The sequence below is a fragment of the Alosa alosa genome, chromosome 9, assembly GCF_017589495.1.
Source record: "Alosa alosa isolate M-15738 ecotype Scorff River chromosome 9, AALO_Geno_1.1, whole genome shotgun sequence".
Taxonomy (NCBI): Eukaryota; Metazoa; Chordata; class Actinopteri; order Clupeiformes; family Clupeidae; genus Alosa; species Alosa alosa.
The window spans coordinates 2615339-2621536 of record NC_063197.1 but is presented as its reverse complement, the minus strand read 5'-3'; the positions used below and the strand labels follow the sequence as shown (position 1 = coordinate 2621536).

At 39.6% G+C, this 6198-nt stretch overlaps 1 long non-coding RNA gene across 1 annotated transcript; it reads left to right on the top strand.

Annotated features, from left to right (window-relative positions):
- The first annotated feature begins 1093 nt into the window (after window positions 1–1093).
- Window positions 1094–6198, top strand: LOC125301010. Its single transcript, XR_007194656.1, has 4 exons — window positions 1094–1170; window positions 1545–1600; window positions 4941–5062; window positions 5248–6198. It is a non-coding gene; the product is annotated as an uncharacterized LOC125301010 (long non-coding RNA).

Genomic DNA, 6198 nt, shown 5'->3' with positions numbered 1-6198 from the left:
TAAATGGCTGACATTTTCTTTTTATGTAGCAGGCCTTTTGCTGTAGAGATAATGATAATGAATATCCCTATCCATACAGGGCCGGCATTCCCATCATCTTGTGATAGACTATGCATGACCTAATGTGTGTGTGTGTGTGTGTGTGGGAGAGGGAGAGAGCGTGTCACCACCTCCACCATGCGAGCAGCATGGCCAGATCTGCCTCACGGCCGAGTGGGAGAGAATTTTACAGCTCGGACTAGGCCTACTGTCATTCTCATTGCGACTCCCCACACTGCCACTCACGCTCCCCCTAACTGTCCTATGAGCACTTCGACCTCGCCTAACATACCCAGTGGCATTAGACAAAGGCTCCACCACGCTACTGTCGCCACATTGTGGAGAGGCACACGCTCATAAGACAGAAGCTAGCTATGGACATTATGCTACCTCCATTGTGCTACCTCCAGCCTCGCTCGCCACACCACTATCACCCTGCTAACTTCCCCGATGAACACCAACCCGCGGAAACATTATTCCCACCAGTGACATTGGGCAAACGATTCAACGCTTGTGCTTGGTGTAAGCTAAACTAACTTTGTCCAGCTGCATCATTGCAAGGCAGGGACGCATCTGAAGCCTCACTAAACGAATCACCGTCATTTTCTGAAGGCAGATATTCCCCTTCAGAATCAGGGTCCCTAGACCCAACACTTCATTTCAGGTAAACTTTTTCATGCCATTAGACGATAATCTAATGCAAATACTGACGCTGACAATATCGCCTCTGACAAAGTGGCCCACACGCATTACCAGCTCGTATTTCACGACTGATTCAATGCGCTGTAGCTAGAAAGTTTTGTTTAAAGCGTGCCCTTTTTTCGACTCGGGGATGACGTATGACATGTCTGCCATCTAGTGGAGTGGAAGTCGAACGAAATATGACACCCTATTTGACTAAATCGGCCGTTTTATTCAGTACCGCTGTCAGTACACGATCCGTACCGCCTGCCAGATCCGTTCTGCGCATGCGCATAATTACGTAGTAGAAGACGTAACGATTCCTCTGTAATATCTGTACCACGATGTCTTGAAACAGTTGACGCCAAGAAGCGCACATTTGACGAGACCAACTTCGCAGAAAAATATATTTTGACTACACCCGACGAATTATGTTCACAGATTGTGCAGGTAAGAGTACAGCGTTGAGATGTTCAATGTATCTTTGTCTTTAGAAATGTTGCTATTGTTGGTTAAACGTAATGTCACTATATGGCAATTGTTAACAGTGAACGTTAGCTATCGTTAGCCGTTTGGGTAGAAATAATCATGCTAATCATTAACGTAACAGTAACGGTAATTTTAAATAGGGACCACATTGAGCATTTGCTAGTATTCATTCATGCCAACACAGCAACCTATCTTAACTTATCATTTAGTATTTAATAACACTTAATATTTAGCTAGCTTACTAAATATTAAGTGTTGGATTAGTTAGGTTGCTGTGTTTCATCTGAAGGTTTATGGGCTAAGGTTAAGGTAAATAATGTGCATTTATTTATCAGGTTGATGCCACTAAAGACCACGATTAACTTCACCAAAGGACATGGAAATATGTGCGGTAAGTACTTTTTTTTACTGGTTAACGTTAGTTAAGAGACCTGTTATTCAGCACATGTTCTAGACAAGGTCGTAGTCTGAATTTTTAAAATACCAAGGTCGGGGGCGTCGCTAGAAATTTTGGGCACCCCAAAATGCTAGGGGCTTCTGAGCCCTCCGATCATTTTGCCAACAATGACACAGAACGATAGATTTGTTAATTTTATAACATGTTTTTTTGTTTTGTTTGTTTTACTTGAACCAACACACTTTTCCACAATATTCTATTTATTTTAGATGCACTTTTATATCTCAAGAGCCTTTTCCCAAATTGGCTTTGGATAATTGCAGTGCATAAGGAAAGTATTCACAGTGCTTCACTTTTTCCACATTGTAAGTTTCAGACTCATCTTAAAATTAATTAAATTCTCTCATCTCAATCTACACACAATACTCCAACACTCCACAGAAAGTGTGGAGTGTTTTGTAAATGTATAAATAATAAAAGACTGAAATATTTAATTTACATACTGTAAGTATTCAGACCCTTTGTCATGACGCTTGTAATTTAGATCTAGTGCATCCTACTTCTATCAATGGTTCTTGGTCCTTGGTGGACTTGATTGGAGTCCACCTGTGCCGAAATTAATTCACTGGACATTATTATGACCGCCGCTAGCGAAGCTAAGGTGATTCAAGGCTCAAAGTAAAGTAACTAGGACTGAAACTACATAAATTCGCCAAAGACTCAAAGTGAATAATTTGTGTCAACTCGCCACAATGTAGATTTATTAACGCACCCGTGATGATCTACATCTCCATTTAAACCAAATGTTTTAGAGTGCGCGTTGAGAGATGTATCCAGGGCAGGGCTGTACCTACCTACACAAATCATTCTTTGTGATGGATGATTTAGTAGCCTACCAACGCTACAATCGGTCCGATACAGTTTTGCCTATACCGTGAGACTGAGGCTTTTTTGTTTGTTCGGTCGCGTGTTTAGGGTGTGAGAGGGGAGTCGATGTGCTTTGATTCCAGCTTGGTAGTTGTAGTCTATGCGGTTAAAAAGCACGTGTGTGTGAAGTATCCAAACAATGATAACACTTTCATTATGGCTGCTTTAGCCACAGACCTTCAGCTACTGTACCGTGGGTCCCTTTTAGAAGTGTCCACTTCATTCGCTTTTCGTGATTCCACGAAGCTGCGTGAAATGTATTACTACTAATATGCAAAACTATTAACTTTTCGCCAAGAGGTGGCAGTTTAAGTCTGCTTGATACTGTATATATGGTCTCACAGTTGATGGTGCATGTCAGAGTGAAAACCAAGCCACGAGGTTGACAAAATTGTCTGTAGACCTGTGAGACAGGGTTGTGTGAAGACACAGTGATCTATAACAACATTTCTGCTGCATTGAAAGTGGCCAAGAACACAGTAGCCTCCATCGTTCTGAAATGGATAAGTTTGGAACAACCAACGGTCTTTCTAGATCTGGCTGAGTAATCCGGGACAAAGGGCCTTGGTCAGACAGGTAACCAAGGACCCAATGGTCACTATGAATTAGATCCAGAGTTCCTATGTGTCATGACTTCCTGGCTCAAGGCCGCCACAACATAAAAGGGGAAGACCACACCGGAGTATATTAAACACAAAAATAGGTTTATTAAATACACTATGTACAGAAGTCAGTAAATGTATGCCAAAGTAAAACTGTGGTGTATGTCAGCATAATGAAATGTAATGCAAAAAGGTGTGTCAGTGGGGAGCCAAGAGCCAAGTGTGATGTCGAAAGCAAGCAAGCCAGCAAGAGGTCTCTCATGACTAGGATGGTGAAATGATTTCACTAGCTATGCATTTATTATTTTTGCAAAACTGTAAAACACAAGTTTCTTTCAGCTTATCCATGTTTTTTTTTTTTTTTTGTAAATCGCGATAGAATATGTAGGCCTATATCAACCGTAGGCCTACACACTTGATCGCTATCACATAGATGAAACCACGCCACGGTTCTTACAGTAACTGACTCCGCTCACGTTGATCTCTATAACTGTTCATTTTTAGTAGCCTATATTCAACCTATCCATTGAATTAGTTATTGGATGATATTAAAAAGAAGCGGTATTATTTGTGGTTGACCTGGAAATGTCAACTTGGTGATCAAAAAGTTATGGATTTCATGTTGGCTGCGAATTCATAGCATTAAGTTACGCTGTGTCAGTGTAACGTTAGCTAGCCTAGTCTATTTGTCTATAACGTTGCTGCCATACAAATCTAAACCGCAGTAGGCTCATGTTAATCTAATGGGCTTTGAGACATCTGTTTTGTCTTGTGACAAAGTCTCCTGGTTCAATTGTTTCCAGTTTCATTTATTGTTTATAATGCTAAAGAGGAAAAATAAAAAAAATATGGTTTGCAGTGATCACAAAGAAGGTATGTCATGAATATCTAACATAGTAAAGACTGTTACAAAAAAAATCTCAAAACAATTCAACTGATCCTAAAAAAAAAAGGTATGACCACTAGAAGCAATAGAGGGTCTCCTCGATCCTTAAAAAGTATTAAAACGTCTTAAATAAAATATACATTTTTTAAGGTCTTAAAATGTATTAAATTTAGCTAATTTTTTGAAAAGTGGCATTAAATTTCATCTGGGTGGAAATATGAGAAGAAATATGTCTGAGAGACTATTTTCCATGCTAACGTTATTTCACCAGTGCACATCCCTGGCTGTCTAACAAGACAGTGCCAGGAGTGATTTCAGTGAAGCAGAGAAAAGCTGTGAGTTGATAAAATAGGTTCTATGTGCTCTGAGCACAAGCTCACTTGTAGTCGGCAAACCAGTTTCCTGTTCTTTGACATGGCTGTCAACAAGCACCTGAAAATGAGTGCTTTAGTTCTACTAAAATGTAAAAAATTAGAATGTACCGCCCTAGAACAAGGTAGCGATGGAGTTTCTCAGACATTCGTCGTGACAGCCAGTAAAAAAGTAGAAAGCGAAACTGTTGTCGAGGGAACAGGGAGGAGGAAAAACGACAGACTGACTGATTGAGGAGTGTCAGAAATCATATACTCTGAGGCTGTAGGGGAGCTCTGTAAAGAAACCTGCGAGCAAAAAGTGAGAAAACAGCAAAGAAATGGCCAAAACTGCATAGTTTCTCTTTAATCACAGATGCATCAGAGTATTTATTGGATTATGACCTAAAGATTCTTAGCGTTTGCCCTTATGTTTTTCTAATCAGTATTACAGTGTATGAATGATGATGATGATTATAATGATGATACTCTGTTTTAGTGCTGTAGTAATATTATTCTAATAAATTATTTTGTCTGTCCTATTTCTCCCTCACACTCTCATTTAACAGTTCAAACCACCAGAAGGTGCAGTGCAACCAAGTCCACCAAGCCCCCCCAGGACACACAAATAACTCAACAACATAGAATGACAAAATGCCACCCCAAATTGTCAGATGGCACAGTTCATATCGTAAGTTCACCGTATGTTTTTTATGTTTAATGTAACCCTTAGCTGGAAAAAGTTGGAAAGTCCTTATAGGGTGACATATTTCTCCTATTTTAGTCCGTGTCAAACCACTGCATAAAGACTTATAATACATCGGTGTAAATAAAGTGCATTAAAAATGGTCAACTCCAGGTGATTCTCTTTCACAGAAAAGCCCAAGGACTCAGAACATGAAGCCAAAGAAGTAGATGATGACTCGGCCCAGTGACACCAAATGGAAAAGCCCATTGCAGTAGTCAACCCTACTGGAGATGAATGCATCAATAAGTTATCTAAATCATGTTTTGACATTAGACATCTAAGTTTGGCCATGTTTTTGAGGCTTATGACTCTGCCACTGCACATGGTTTGTAGAGAAAGGCACGCACACTCTATTCTGTCAGATAAAAATGTTTGCATGGCTCTGATTGGAAATTGCCAGAAGGGATAGGTCAAGCAGGAGCAGTGTGAAAGGCGTCCTAATTGCTTGAGTGGGAGGGGAAACATCTAATGGCCACCTTACAACAAACAAGTTTGTCAAGATTTGGGAAAGATTCTTAAAAGATTGTAGTATTTTAACTAATGCCCCCCATTCAAGCTTTACTCAAAAGACAACAATCTTTAAAGAATCTTTTCTCAAATCTTGTCAAAGTTGTTTGGTGTAAGGAGGCCATTAGTCTAATAGCCATGCACCAAACCACCAAAGTACTCATGACTGTCAGGTAGGGTGACGGTATTTTAACACTATTTTAAAAAATGTCCAGTGATGACATATTAACAGCAAAAACCTTTTATAGACTATTTCTTTGTACAGTGTACTCATGCAATGGGCAGCAATCGTGAGATGTTTGCTTAATGTTATAGTTGTGAAAACATTAGAAAATGTTATGGGCTTGAAATTGCATACAATACCTGATGTATTTTTTCATGTTACATGAATTAAAATGAAGTGTTATTTATATAAGATCATACTTATGTGCCTATTAGTGTGTTTATAGTCAGAAGTTGCAGAGCATCTTCAAAAGGATGAACACCCATATGCTCTATGGCCTTGAAGGATTTGTTATTTATGCATGCAATAAAATTATATTAACGGTCATTGAGTCCATGTTCTTGTCTCA